The 16,407-nt window shown below is 40.5% G+C and overlaps 1 pseudogene; it reads right to left on the reverse strand.

Moving 5' to 3' along the window:
* Positions 1–1,738: 1,738 nt before the first annotated feature.
* On the reverse strand, positions 1,739–15,672 carry LOC144252791 (zinc finger CCHC domain-containing protein 14-like; annotated as a pseudogene).
* Between the last annotated feature and the right edge of the window lie 735 nt (positions 15,673–16,407).

Genomic DNA, 16,407 nt, shown 5'->3' on the forward strand with positions numbered 1-16,407 from the left:
AAGAGGATTCATCTCATCACTGCAGCCCAACAGATGCACACAAACTTCAGACTTACTGCAGATGCTATAAGTGTGCTCCCAATTTGCTTTTTCACTATTGGTGCCTAATGGAGAGGAGAAATAATGCCACCGATATTCTAGGCTCACACTACCTAAGGATTCAAGCAGGCTGCTGGGCTCCATCTCCAATGATAAAAGGATCGGAAATGAGTAAGAGAGAAATATTCTGAGCCTGTGCTGTCTGATCTCTGCCACAAAACTTCAACCCTGCCATCAGCTGCAAACACATATGGGCATGGGCACTGGAGATCCAGTGAGATACTGTGATAGTTATTTACTTGTGTGTGGGAAGGGTGGATGAAAAGCTACACATATTTGGAGTTTCAACAATAATTTTAAACAATGGCATGACATCCTTGGAAACAGAACCCCATGCCTCTAAACTTAAAGGACATGGGTAGACACTTGCTTAGAATAAATCAATTTGGATGGGTACAGCCACTCTGGAAAGCAGTATGGAGATTCCTCAGAAAGCTTGGAATGCAACCACCATTTGACCCAATGAAACCACATGGTATCTCATCAAATAGTGTGCACTGTTATATGTAATAGTAAATTTGGGAAATAACCCAAATATTCACCTATAGGATATCGATCACAAAATTATGGCACATGCATATGTGGAAATTCTATGTTACCATTAAAAACGCACCCACTTGTAATCCCAGCCACTCAGGAGGTGGAGGCAGGAGTAAAAAGAGTTCAAAGCCAGCCTCAGAATCTTAAGAGAGACCCTAAGCAACTCAGTGAGACCCTGTCTCTAAATAATATATTTAAACAGGCTGGGGATGTGGCTCAGTGGTTAAGCACCCTGGAGTTCAATCCCCAGTACCAAAAACAGAAAGAAAGAAATGAGACTCATTTCACATACACATTCACACACAGTCACTGTCATGATAATGGAAGACCCAAATGGAAGGATGAGATAGAAATGATAAATATATTTGTAGAAAAGCCAACACATGTACGCATACATATTTCAATACTTAGACGAAAAGTTAGGAAAAGATGTACTTCACAGGTCCCAAAAATGAAGTAGGGCTTCTGCTTTTGACTTTCTGCATTTCTGAAATATCAGATTTTCTTTGAACCAACATAAGTTGTCTCTCAGTATCTGTGTAGGTTTGGTTCCATGACCCACCTAACCAAATACCAAAATCTGTGGAAGCTCAACACTCACATAAAATGGGATACACTTTACATAAGACTTACCTACAACCTCCCATATAATTTAAATCATCTCCAGACCACTTATAAAACATCCAATAGAGTGCCTACACAATACTTCACTTGTGTGCATTTAGGGTGTTATGTAGGATGTAGTCATTTCAAGTTTTGCTTTTGGAGAGTTTCTAGAATTTTGATTTTGAGGAAAGTTTCTGGAATTTTTGCTTTCTAATTATTTTTGTTCTTTTTTAATCTGTGGAGGCAATTTTCTCAGAGGTCCGACATCTCTTAATCTTAAAGCAGTTTTGAGGGCAGGTAGGGTCCAAATCAGTTCCAGTTTCAAGCCCTTTGTTGGATACTCAGTATCAAGGCATCAGTAATTATTGGTTCCACGAATATAATTAGAGAAGCAGAACAATCAGTTCTTCCCCAAAATCCCAGAAAGCATCTCCCGTTGTGGGGTGCTCTCAAGAGCTCGGAAGAGTGTAGAGACACTGTGAGGAGCCTTGCGCTACAGGGCAGGACCATGGTGCGTGTGGTCAAGGGCCTGGCCAAGGGCAGAGGGACCAAGCTCTGAAAAAATCAAGGCAGGGCCGCACTCCTCACGAATACTCATCCCAGCCCCACTGCCACGAGTCAGGCGATTCCGGGCATGTGCAAGGCTCCTTACAGCTCCTAAGAAGCGGCTCAGGCAGCAGGTGGAGGGGCGGAGATGGCAGCGGCAGCAGAGGTGGCGGGAGGCCGGGCTGAGGCCGCGGGAGGCAGGGCCTTGGCCGCCAGGGCAGCAGCGGGATGCCGGGCACTGGCAAGTGGGGCTGCGGCGGCGGCGGCTGTAGGCGGGTTGGAGGCAGCAGGTGCAGGTGGAGCAGCAGTGGTGTCGGCAACAGCAGCCGGCGCTGCAGCATGTGGAGCGGCGGCAGCTGTGGCACGCAAGGCTGAGGAGGCAGCATTGGCGGCAGGTGGGGCGGTAGTTCCAGTGGCGGGAGGCGAGGCAAAGGAAGCAGAAGGCGGGGCCACGGAGGTGGCGGGAAGCCGGCCTTCGGCCGCGGTGGTGGCAGAACCGGAGGCGGTGACAGGCTAGGCGTTGGCGGCAGCAGGCAGCGAGGTGCCACAGCGGCAGGCAGCGGGGCGTGGGCGTCAGGCGGCCTGGCGTCCGCAGCAGGAGGCGGGGCGTCGGTGGCAGCAGGCAGAGAGGTGCCATGGCAGTAGGCAGCGGGGCGTGGGCGTCAGGCGGCCTGGCGTCCGCAGCAGGAGGCGGGGCGGCGGCAGGCAGGGCTTCCTTGGTGGCGGCCTGCAGGGCTTCATCGGTGGCTACAGGTGGATAGGCGGCGGCCAATGCAGGCGGGTCAGAAGCAGCGTCAGTGGCTGCAAGCAGTATACAGGTGACTGCGGCAGCAGTCGAGTGGGAGGCAGAGGCAGCCGGCAGGCAGGTCTGTGGCAGCGGCAGTGGTGGCGGAGGTGGAAGCAGGCGTGTGGGTAAGTGGGGAGAGGTGGCACCGCCTGGTCTGTCCTGGCCTGTCAGGGCGCAGGCGGTGGTGTTCTGGTTGCTGCCACCGTGTCCCTGCAGTATGGGGCGGAGGAGACGCCCCTGACACGTAGTTCCAACTGGGTGGATTGGTTCCCAAAGGACTTCTTCTCTAATGGAGAAGAGAAGGATGAGGTGGCGGTCCCCCGGGGACCCCTAACAGCTCAAAGCTGAGGATTCTGCTCTTGGGGATGCTGCACAGCCGCAAGTCCTCCATTCAGAGGGTGAGTTGGTGGTGTTGGGTCCTTCTGTCCTCCCTTGGCTCCCCTCCAGTGTCCCAGGTGGCCGCTACCTGGAGGCACAGAGGAGGGTGATGGTCGTGCTGGCCTACACCCGGGTCACAGCTCACTTTCTCTCACACTCCCACAAGTGGGCATGGAGCCAAATGCACGGGGATCCCGAACTCTGGCAAAACTGACTGGAGACAGACCGAAACGTCACATGGGGACACAGGCCGTGGGGCATTGACAAGGGGAAACACAGCCTCCAGATCTCACTAGGAGAACTTGTTGGATTCCATCTCCTGTCCTGGCTCGCTTCAGGTGCCCTGAATTTGCAGGGATTCCCAGCCGAGCCCCAGGGAGCAGGGTCCAAAAGGGTTTTGATTAAGGCACCAGGCATTTGAATACTTTACTACTCCAGAGGAGTCTTGGCTCCAACACTTATGGGAATTGGGTACTGTCACTCCACCTATTTAAATCCTAGTGACCTGGTGAGTGTAGTTACTGGTGGTATTCACCTTATAGATGTGTAGTTAGAAACATCTTTGAAAACTTTGAAAATGTTTTGCAGATACACATTTGTCCATTTGTTTTCACTTTGGGTCTGTCAGAAAGGAATGGAGGACTATATACTGTTTGGAAAAGGGGAAAATAAAGGCAAAGTTGACTTCTCTCATCCTCATTACACACAAAACAAACTTCTAAACTATTATTGTGCACACCTAGTATTTCCCCCTTTACACTTTGTTGAAAAAGTCTATGCAAAAAAAAGTCTGTGTGATATTTCATAGTTGTGATGTTTTTAAAAAGTACCCTCTTGAATTTGATTTATTACTGTGTTTTATTTACTTTTCTTCTCACCTCTACAAAGACTTGGGGTACTTATGATAGGTTTGCAGCAAACTGATTTTAGCTCCTCCCATTTGTTACAAAACCTTGGAAATCATTTTATTTTCTACAGTGTAACGGTGAGGCAAATTAATTTTATGTTATGATTGTATGGATTGTGAATATTGTGATTCTCAATTTTTGCATTTACCATTTCTTTTCTCAAGAGAGTTGCCTATCTAACCTATCAGCTCCCACAAGTCCCCCTCATGTTTTGGACATTTTCTGTATAATTACATTCCTTGTTTATTTTTTCCACAAGAGTGCAAATTTAATGAGGAAATATTTCATGTTTATTATTCCTCAGATCCTGGGGTAGGCATTGGATTTTTGAATGATCAAAACTTCTGGATATTTTGCTACAAAAGTTTCATCATATTAAATTAGAGTTTGGCAAGTTTAAATCCCCAATAAAAGCAAACAAACAAAACCAAAAAACAACCCCCCAAAAACAACAACAACAATGTGGGTACAATAGAGTGCTAATGCTAGTACTGATTATATTGCAGAGAAAATAGGATAAAACGTTTCAGCTTTAAAATAGATTGAATGGAAAATTATTTACTGTTTTCCTTAGCTATAAGTAAAAAGATAGTACCAATGCATTTATAAACATTCAGTTTTTACATTAGTTAGTTAGTTAGTTTGTTTGTTTATGCCAAAAGATCAAGTTTTCTATTGTTAATCCATTATGGAGTTTTAAATTTAAATTCTGAAGTTGAAGAGACATAACATTTTTTTTTCTCCTAGCAGGTAGTGTTTTACAAGATGTCACCCATTCTATTTGGAGAGCACCAACAAGATTTATAAACATGACATTTCCAATAGCTACTTTGTGAATTTCCAGATTTGGGATTTTCCTGGGCCAATGGACTTTTTTGACCCAACCTTTGACAGCAAGATTGTATTTAGGGGAACAAGAACATTTATATATGTTATTGATGCACAGGTAGTTAGAAATAATTATGTTTACTTCTCTTCCCTGGTGGCAAAAATATGTAGAAACAATGGAAAATTGTTTGTCTAATTGTCATTTGTTTGCAGCTCATTTCTCTACCAGCAGATTCCATAACAGTATTTGATGCAATTGCAGAGGTGCTTTTGGAACAGGCATGTCATTGCAATTTGAAAGAATCAGATGGTTAGGAGATTTAGTTTACATCCTGAGCCCTAGTTAATAAGCACCTAGGATTGGCTTTCCAGTAAAATTTGCTACACATTACTATTAGCTATTATAGTAGTACTACAACTTATCAAAAAGATCCTGTCAGTGCCCATAACATAAGATGGACAATGAGAAAGAACTGAGTCAATATATACTAGAGTTATTAGTTTTCTTGAATGTCCAAATTGAATTTAGTCCAGAAAGCATTTATTGAGGGCCTACTGTGTGCCAGGTAGTCATATGAATGGTACATGTCCCTATTCCTAAGAATCTTACTTTTCATAGCTGATATATTATTTAGGAATGCATTCTGAGTAATAGAGCATATACTGGGAACTTTCACATACATGATCTAATTTAATCTTCACAACATTGTGAAGTTAATATTGTAATTCCTGTTTTATAGATGAGTAAACAGAAATCAGAGTTAAGCAACTTGTTTAAATTCACACATCTAATAAATGGCAGAGCTGGGACTGCTTTAAAAACTATTTGGAAGAATTGTTCATTTACCCTTTCCTTTATATTATCAGTATTAAAATTTGAGGCATTAATTTGGCATTTTAATTTTTTATCTTAAGAAGTGGAAGAACTAACTATTAGTATATTTGATGTTTGGATATTTCTGAATAAATAGTGTAATATATTTTCTGTGGTTGGGGAAAGAGTTAGTGTGACACTTTCTTAACTCATTCCTTGCCTTTTGTAAGATTCTTTTTATAAAATAATTTTTCTGACTTACAGGATAACTACAGGGAGGCTTCAACAAGACTTCACATTACTGTTGCTAAAGTCTACAGAGTTGGGACTGGGGTTGTGGCTCAGAGGTAGAGTGCTCACCTAGCACGTGTGAGGCCCTGGGTTTGATACTCAGCACCATATAAAAATAAATATTTTTTTAAAAAAGGTACTGTGTACAATTGAAATGAATAAATATTTTTTTTTAAAAAATAAAGCCTACAAAGTTAAGCCAGACAAGCATTTTGAGGGATTTATTCCCAAAGTTGTTGGTCTGTCTGATTCTCACAAAATAGAAACAAAGAGGAATATTTGTCAGAGAGCCAGTGATGACCTTGCAGATGCTGGGCTAGAAAAAAAATCCATGTTAGGTAAAAATATGTATATTTGAAATGAGATCCCTCCCTTAAAAAACAACATGTGTGTTCAATATGAGAGCCCTGAAGATATATTCCCATCTCTCTCATTACAACCTCATAGCTTTCTGTTACTGATAGGCCCATTCCTAGTTCTGAAATATTCCGGTCTCTTCTTTGTTGAATCCCACGCTATCTTGTAAGCCTGGTGAAATTGAGAAGTTATTTTTCTTTCTTTTCACATTTTCCTGGTAATTGAATTCATGTGACATGTATCCATTGGTGCTTTTGCCCCACCCACAACCTCCAGTTGCCTTAGGCAAATAATCTCTTGTTATATTTGTTGTTAAAGTCTAGCTTGAATTTTCATACTATCTTTATTAGTAGCAAGGGTCTTTTATAAATGTGGTACACTTTCAAGTCTGGACTGATTCTAATGTATCTTAGTTTTTAAAACACTTTACTTTTATGAAACTATCCTTTGTGTTAGGTGGATTTATTGTATAAGTTTGCATCCTTTTTCTATGAAATAGTTGAAAGTATTGCTTATTTATAATTATTTAATTAAGAAACTACTGTTAAATATCATCTGCTAATTAAGATTAAAGATTTTGAATTTGCTTTCTATAAGCTTATAAGGAATACCTTTGCCCATCTCATTTTTTATGATGTTGGTTCAAATGAGCATTTAAACATACCAAGAAAATGTTCTCTTAATGATAGTAACAGATTACAGGGGAAGCAGAGGAGCAACTCAATGTAGTAATTACCTTATCGTGAGTCTGTTATGGTGACTTCCCTATAAGCTCAATAATGTTCTCTGGGCCTCAGGGTCCAAGAGCTTTTAGGAACTCCCCTAGAAAACCATGCAAAAAGTCTCTTTTGACTTCTAGTTTGCCTGGATTAAGTTTTTAAATCATTTATAGGAAATTAGTGCTTAAAAAATAAAATTCAGTGCTGAGGTTGTGGAGCAGTGGTAAAACTCTTGCCTCACACATATGAGGCACTGGGTTACATCCTGAGAATCACATATAAATAAATAAAATAAAGGTATTTTGTCCATTTACAACTAAAACATTCTAAAAAATAAATTCAAACTATCTTCCTCTAAAAAGTATCCTCCTTTCTTCTCCCACTGTAATCTATTTTGTTGTTGTTGTTGTTTGTTTTGGGGAGCTTTTTTTGGTATGGGGAAGTTAACCACTGAGCCTCATCTGCAGCCCATTTTTGCATATTTAATTTGGAGAGAGAAGATACCTGAGCTTCTTAAGACCTCAATAAGTTGCTGAGCTGGCTTTGAACTCTTGCTCTTCCTGTGGTAGCCTCCTGAGCCATTGGGATTATAGATGTATGCCACCACACCCAGCCACCAAATGTAATCTTAGCTTTATATTTTTGTGTTCTTATTTTGAAGATTAAGTTTAAGAAAAAAGTACCACTTCTCCCATCCCAGTAAATTTAATATGTATCTATTATATTTTCCAAACATTAATTTGAAAGGATTCAGTGTTCAGTGGTTTCTTGGGCTTTTGTGTTATGCTAGATGTTGACATCAACTGTAAATCTTTTGTGTTATATTGATTGCACACATAAGAAATTTCCGGTAGCATGATCACTCAAATCAGAGATGGATTATAATTATAGCTTGAGTTTGGATAATTTTTTTGTTAAATTTTTTGGTGATATCTATGAAATGATTCACTTAATCAAAGAGGAATAAGAAAAACATTTAACATATGCAATTATGTCAGTAAAATAGAGATATAATTCAACTTTTATTATTTGATAATAGAAGAGTTTCTGAAACAATTACTATTTTTGTTTTGGTATTGTGTTGTATGGCCTTATATGTTATTTAATAATTTATGGTCTTTGATTTTTTGCTAACTTTGATTCTTAAAAGATACTGAATACTTCCACAATTTTGTTTTTTCAAGAATTCAGGTATTAGAAAATATTTTCTCTTTGATATTTTCACCCAATATATACATTGCAGCAGACAGTACCCCCATGTATATGCAGTCTTATGAACTTTCTTGTGTTGTGATTGATGTTGTAATGGATGTGTCTTCTATATATGGGTGAGTTATATACATAATTCTTCAAGACTTCAGACACGTGGAATAATAGCTCTGTTTGTTGATCAAATTTCTGAGGCCTCTGGCACGTACTATATAAAATGTGATTGTGTTGATGATAGTGCTTTAACTTGGAGCAAGACTTCTTTTAAAGCAGACTGATGGATCTTACTCTTTGAAATAGCTTGTCAAAGAGCAGTTGTAAAATGTGATGAGTGCTGACTTACTTATCTCTGAATGTTTCTTCTAACATTATTTAAGGGATTTGCACTGTGTCTTCTCTCTACTGGGAGCTAACTAGATCAAAAACTGTTAAATTATTTAAATGTCAGAATGACAAAATGCTTTATGAAATGTTTGAATCTTAATCTTTTAGGAGCACATAAGTAAGGTAGTCAGAATTCTAGATGTCAGAGTACTTATGCATATAAAATTTAACCTACACATCTGAGTTTCCAAAATAAATCTCTGAAATATGAAATATGAGCATTTCCCATATGTTTACTCACAAAATGAAAGACAGCAAACAGCGATTTTTCTGTAATAGGTATAAGAACCAATGAAAATTGGGATGAATAAGTGGTGTTTCAAAATCCAATGGCATTCTGTGAATCTTCTGATAGCCCTGATTCCTTTATTATATTAACATGATTTCCCAAGATGATTTTAACTGCTCTTTGGCTTCTAATCATTGTGTCCTCTGTTCCTGTTCTCAGATTTACCTATGACCACATCCACCATTTTGGTCTGATTCATCAGTGTTTTTCTCCAGCTAACTCTGGATAGGAGAACGTATTTATCTTTTTTTTTTTTTTTTTCAGTGCTGGGTTTAGAGCTTCAGACATTGTGTGGAATATATACACCACCTCCAGCCCTGTCTTATCCACTTTAAAAATATTTTTCAGATGTTGATGGAGGTTTATCTTTATTTTATACATTTATACATGGTGCTGCGAATTGAACCAACTGCCCCCACTTTCTAGACAAGTGTTCTACTTCTGAGCCACAACCCCAGGTGTCTTATCCATTTCTGACCCACCTATTCTTATTTCCATCTCTTATTTCTTATTCACTTTTGTGATTACTTGTTCACTTTGTCTTTTTTCTATAATGAAAATGAGACATATTACCCATTATATTGCTCAATCCTGTAGAGAATCAAATGTGACTGCTTTACTATTACTGTCCTTGATGGAGTCTGCCTGCAAACAGGATATTCTGTCAAGGTATAGGGAGGTAACAGCGGACATGCTTGAAAACGAGGTGTCTGCTGTCCTTGGGAGGGCCTACTCAATACAAGAGGCTCCTTCAAGGTTTAGATAAGGTAACAGTGGACATGATGGAAAACGAGTTGTCTGCTGTCCTTGGGAGGACTTGCCTGCAAACGGGATGATGTTCTGTCAAGTGGGCTAAGAGGGCACTGAGAAAAAATTTATTATCTATTCATAACAAGAGCAGAGCTAAGCATGCTCCAAGCTGAAAGTAGATTAGCCATGAGAAGTGGGTCACTTCTGATTAGAAATTAAATTTCTGTATGCTATGTTTAATTAGCTGAAAGACCTGATTTATTGCTGTTGGAAGGCTGCCTTCTTTGTTCACAATACTATAAAAAGATTGCTTGTATAGAATAAAGGATTTTTTCTGCTACTACTTTGCTTGCTCTGCTTCTTCTTTCTTTCTCATGCTGACCTGCACGTGAATTACTGCAACAACTCCCTTTTTTTGGGGGGGGGTACTAGGGTTTGAACTCAGGAGCACTCAGACACTGAGCCACATCCCCAGCCCCATGTTCTATTTTATTTAGAGACAGGTTATCACTGAGTTGCCTAGTGCTTCACCTTTGCTGAGGCTGGCTTTAAACTCATGATCATCCTGTTTTAGCCTCCCAAGCTGCTGGGATTATAGGCATGTGCCACCGAGCCTGGCTTTCCCATTTCTACTTTTAAAAATAGATGAGTACAATATTTGCTTTTTCTTTAAGACAAATATTTTACAATTTGAAAATCAAATTTAATTTTAAAATTTATTTAGTAAGGCACATAATGAGATATAGACATCATAATGAACTTTTAAAGAAAATAGTATACCACTTCACTATTCTCAACATATTCTGTACATGCAGTTTGACGAGCTTAATTGTAGTTAATTTGTTTATTAATTAATTCTGGATTTACATTTTTTGAAGGGGAACTGCATATAATTCTGACAATGTTAGCTTAATAAATGAAGTAGATTTTAGCTCCTGTAGGTCTCCCTTTGCAAGTATGAGTATGCCATAGAATATTTGAATATTTGGTAGAGCATATTTCTTTTAATTTTTATATTTAATCACTTTTTACTAGTAGTTTTCATATTTTAGGTCCTTCTTTATAGATTATATCACTGCAGATTTATGTGAGGAAAGATTTAAAGCCTGCCATATAACATGTATCCTGTGTGAACATGTGGAAGGTATATGAATGCATGCGTGTAACAGTGCTGGTCACAGAAAGGGAAAGAATGTGTTGTTGACACTTGGTATGCATTTTATCTCATGATGCCATCCAGAAGCTATTCACTTCATGATTTGAGTACTAACAAGTTTCCTTTTCCTTCACCTCTCGTTTGCAACCTTTAGAGTATGCTGAATCTAAATCTCGTTCCTCATGGCTATGACCTTAGAACTTCTGCTTGGGTAAGAACTAAGCTTCAGATAATCATATTTGCCTGAAGTAAATGTGAATTAGAGCCACAAGAAGACCATTTTATATAACTTATTAAAATTAAATATGCTGGGAGCAATAGCACATGCCTGTAATCCCAGCAGCTGAGGAGGCTGAGACAAGAGAATGGCAAGTTCAATCCCAGTTTCAGCAACAGTGAGACACTAAGCAACTCAGGAAAACACTGTCTTTAAATAAAATACAAAATAGGGCTGGGTATGTGGTTCAGTGGTTGAGTGCTCTTGAGTTCAATGCCTGGTAATAAATAAAGAAATAAATAAAGTAGCAATTCCAAATGTTAGAAAGTATATTTATCAACTATAATTTATGTGCACTTGAGTTCAATGCCTGGTATTAAATAAATAAATAAATAAATAAATAAATAAATAAATAAATAGAGTAGCAATTCCAAATGTTAGAAAGGATATGTATCTACTATATTTTTTTTGTAATTACTAATGAGAGAACAAAATAAATTTTGTAAAATTGATAATTTCTTATAAAGTCAAACATATACCAATACAATAAATCAACAATAACAGTGTTGGGAACTTATCCAAGAGAAATGAAAACATATGCCCATGGAAGACCATTCTGGAATGTTCATAGTAGTTATATTAATAATAGCATAACTCTGGAAAAACCCCAAATGTTTCTGGTAGAAGCATGAATAAACAAATTATGGAATGATCACATAGTGGAATACTACCTGGCAATTCAAAGGATGGGCTCAAGAGACATGCAATGATATGACTGAGCTGCAAAACCCTGTTGAGTGAAAGCAACTGGCATTGTTTATATCGTGTAGCTCTGTAAAAATAAGAAAAGTATAATACACACAGAGAATGTGAGCCTGCTGAAGTAAGAAATACTGAAGGATTAACGAGGTTGGCAAGAAGGCAACAGGGAGATGGGCTGATGTATGCTGTTGAAGGCCAGGCTAAGGGAATGGGAATTGATCAGACACTTTTGGTCTTAACTGGTTATTTAACATGGGGATGTGGAAAGGAGAAAGTTGCCTCAGAAGCACAGCTTTGAGGTTCTCCCTAGACCTGAAGCAAGTCGTGGCAATGATTCAGGCGCATTCCTGCTTGCTACAAAGTAAAATTCAAGAAAATAAAGGAAATGATCATATTCATTTTTTATAGTATTTTCTTCTCCAAGAGTCTATTTCAACACTGTGCTCTATTCATTAGATAAACATAAGAGAAAACAATAGTTTCTGCAGAGAAAATTGGTTCACAAAATTTAATGGATATCAGATATTCTTTTAGAAAAAATTCAGTGGAGACTATAACACTATAAAATGATATGTAAAACTGCACCAAGAGATATTTTATTATTATATGGAGAGCAGAAAGGCTGGGAAAAAGGAAATAGGAGCAAAAACTAAGAAAATACAATCTTGAATTTCTCTCTATTGATGGCAGGTGGATGGAGCAGAAAGGATGCTTCTCCCTGAGGGCCAAACTTGCAGTAGATATATACTTGCTACTCGGTCTGTGGCCCACTGCCTATGGGCTGATGAGAGGGGATAGTCAAGTCACATTTGCAAGGCTCTAGCAGCTGGGATTAGAAACTCCCCTCTGTGATCTAGTCAGCATCTAATTCAAGTCCATTTACTGACACAAAAATATCCTTGAGAGGTTTCTATTGATTTTTTTTCCTGCACAATATATGTCAATGTTTAAGTTGATAATTTTCCACTTATCCTAATCACAATTAGTTTTCAGACAAAAAATATTTAAGAAGAATTTGATGTTAACACTATAGAGGATAATATCTGAACAACAAAGATTTTACAGAAATCAGTTTAGAGCCCTTGAAGTAAGTTGCCCTTGACAATCTATCTCCTGCAGACAGTCCAAAGCAGTATGTACTGAAATGTGCCTCTTGTTCCAGATGTCATCCTGGAACATATCCTGATTAGACTGTCATCCTCAATACAATTTTAAAAAGCCCTTTCAACCTCTTTCTGCCTTCTCTTAGCCAGACTAAAGTTACCTTTTTGCTTTAGAAGTTCTCTAGGAGCCCAGCACCAGTTTCAAGAGTGGAATTTCTACATTTCAGTGGTTCTCTCTGTCTTTAGGATTTCTGGTTACCTCAGGGTTTACTGAGTCCAAGTTTGTTTAGCTGAACTCCTGCATCACATGGTGGTGATGGCAGTTTTACTTAAGTTAACACTGCAGTCTACTGTGCAGAGCAAAACGTGACTCATCCAGCCTGAGAGGGGAATAGAGCTGTGCATCTGGTTGCAGGTATTTCTGATGCAAGAAAATCAGTCCAGTATATGGTACCTGTGAGACTACCCTTGGATGGGTGGAGCTCACTCGTCTAAAATCAGATCTCTGCCACCGGATTACACCACAAATAATTATGCCTCCAAATGGGAAATTACAATCACACAAGGGGACAATCGGGGTTCTTAATTGCACATTACTTCAAGTTTCCCCCATTTCCTTCGTTAAGTTTGCTTGTCTCCATAGATTCAACCCTAAAAGGACACTGAAAGAGATTTGACCAGTTTTAAAAGAAATTAAATTGTATACAAAGAAACTTAACAACTAAGAACAAAACCACAAATCTACTCTGTCTTCTGTACTTCATAAGGGTTCCATAGAGGCCATCTGAGTAGCATGCAATGACACTAACTCAAAGGCAGGAAGTAGGCAACAGATATTTTCTAGTGGGACACTTCAGACCAAAAGGGGAATAATTTGGATAGAAGCTCCTCAATATGGCTGCCCTTTGAAATATCTGGCGAGCTTTTTAAAAACCAGAAGTAATATAGCTAGGTGCCACCTATAACCAGGGGAAAAAATGGGGATGGAACTAATTTACAATTTGTTGAATTTTCCGATTGATGTGATAGAAATATCACACAGTAGTAAATTTTAAGCTACCAGGATGCCAACTGAACACAGATTTGGGAGAATTAGAGCCAGGATCAGCAGGTTGCAGGAGATCACTGAAGAGTTAGGACCTCACCCAGAGACTCTGCTTTCCATGGAAGGGTGAGTCCTGAGGGAGGGGACAGGCAAAACTTCCCACAGGTGATGACAACAGGCAGCCAGTTTGAGAATGGCCACCCTCCTCCAATTTATTCCTTCCAGGTTTCTGCTTGCATCACACCTGTAGCAACTGCAGGTCAGGGCCTTTCCCTTCAACACTGCCACCTTAGGATAATGTGCTTGGTGAAAGTTTCTTTTTTTCCTCCTGCTGCCTTACACTATGTTGCTCAAAGAGGGCCTGGTATGGGTGGTCTTCAAAAGAAGTTCATTTATCCCAAAACAAATCTTAAGATAGCATTTGAGACTTATGCTAGGCCATGAGGAAATGGTTTAAATCACCCTTCAAGAAGTTTGTAGTCTGGAGGGAGAGGAAGAGGGATCATCAGTGTCAGGAGAGTGGGGGAGAGAAGTCCAAAGGAACTTTGTTGAAGATGCTGTTTAGCTGCTAACCCCTTGTTGCCTGTGTTGTAACAAACAGAATGCTAAATGCCATGTGAAGGGCAGTACTGGGCATCATGGTGGCAGCTGTGATGGTGGTCTGGACTACCAGGGCTATCTGCCGTGCCATCTTCAGCACAATGTCTAGAGTGGCTGCAGGCACAACTTTTGTCAAGGGCCCACAGCAGATAGTGTATGACATGGAGCTGCTCTCGGAGAGTCAGGAGAGGACCTGCACAGGGGGATGGGGTGTGAATGAGGGCAAGGTGTTGAGCAGCACAGCACTACCAGAGCTCTTGTATACTTTAATACCACTCCTGGAGCCAGACCATTTGCCCCTTTTATTCCAAAGAAACCACTAGTGCACAGAGGATGAGAGGAACTTCCTGTTGGCACCTTGTCTGTCAGTTTTGTGCACACAACTCAGCATTCAGTTGGGTGGCAGGTGTAAGGCTGTGGGCAAGAGCTATAGGGGCAGATGGTGATGGCTTGCTAGTCAAGGGCTGTAGCCAGCCTCATTTTGCACAGGTAATACATGGGTCATGGGTCAGGCAGAGCTCTCAGTGAAGTGACTCAGGAGCATCACAGACTTCTCCTTATCTGAACCCTCCAAGTGCCCATGTGCAAATATGTTGTTCTCCTTGGAGCTGTCTGAGCACACCTCTGTGAGCACACCCATGGGACTGGAGAAAGAGCTGGAGTACTAAGAAGATCTGCCTTCCTGGGGCATCCTGTTTACAAGCTGCTCCAACTCCATCCATCTCCACCAGCAACAGATCTGCAGCATTGCCACCACACCAACTCTGCACGGCCCAACGTGTCTGGTGGGGTACACTAGGGCCAGTCCACAGCTGGATAACAAGGTCAAGGCCAATAAGTTCAGCCCAAGGAGTCTGACTTCCCTTTTTCCAGCTCCAGTTGAGTCTTTATATATATATATTTTTTTGCCCTCATAATGAGGAATTCATATTTAGTAAGGCTCAAAAAATTCACCAAGGTGAGCTGCTTAAAGACAGGGTAATACTTGTGTGAGTTCAGATTCCTGAGCTAATCCAAAATTCTGTTTTGCTCCTGGGGCTGAGGGGCCTGAAGACCACAGGACATAAAAGAATTTCAGGTGGGGTGTCCTCCTGGGCCTGGTAGACCAGTACTGAGCGAGCACCTCTGGTGTGGGAGCAGTAAGGCAAGGTAAAGGGTGTACTGGATGAGGGCTGCAAGTGATGCTTGGCTCAGCTCTGGGAGGATGGGATGCTGGCCACTCCACACAAAGCCCTTCAAGACACAGCCTACCATGGCACTTACTTTCAGAAGGGAAGGGTTGTGTCACTCACATCCTTTGTGGGTAAGGGAATGCATACCCATCAGAAGGATGGGATAGCTGTGAAATAAAAGTTCTCAAAGTAAAGTAATATATCAGAAATAAAGACAAAAGTCAAGAATGTGTTTAAAGTAGAGGCATGACTGATTGAGTCTACCAGAAGGATCTGGTGCTAACACAGAATCAGCCCCTATGTGTTTTATTTATAGCAATACAGATCAAAAGGACCAGTGAGTACAAGGTTTCACTGTGGGAGGAGTCTTTTATTGGTGCTTACTTTTGTCAGGTGTTGTGGAGAGCAGTGACAGAGAATGGGAGAACAGTGTCTGCCGCAGTCCGGCTGCAGCAAAATAACCGGGGGGTGACAAACAACTTGTGTAGATTGATACAGCAGGAGTGGGAGCTGTTTATTGTAGGACAACAGAGGTATTTATACATTCCACACAGCTTATCTTAATTAACATAAACTAGATACAGCAGTCAACCAATAAGGAATCTCCACACTTAATGTCTCGCTGGCGTTACTTCACAAACCACTTCCTCTGGCAAAATGCCAGGCGCCATCCTTACTTGTTTACAGACTCTAACAATGTTGCTCATCACCCCCTCACCCCACCCCCGGTTATTTTGCCAAGCCAGCTGGGCTGTGGCAAGTGTCTGAGATTAGGATGAGTCTGATGTCTTCATGGCTGTGGCATGCTCAGTGCCTGGGGAAGTTTCTGTACAAAGTAGAGGATGCC

This window comes from Urocitellus parryii, unplaced genomic scaffold (assembly GCF_045843805.1).
Source record: "Urocitellus parryii isolate mUroPar1 unplaced genomic scaffold, mUroPar1.hap1 Scaffold_59, whole genome shotgun sequence".
Lineage (NCBI taxonomy): Eukaryota > Metazoa > Chordata > Mammalia > Rodentia > Sciuridae > Urocitellus > Urocitellus parryii.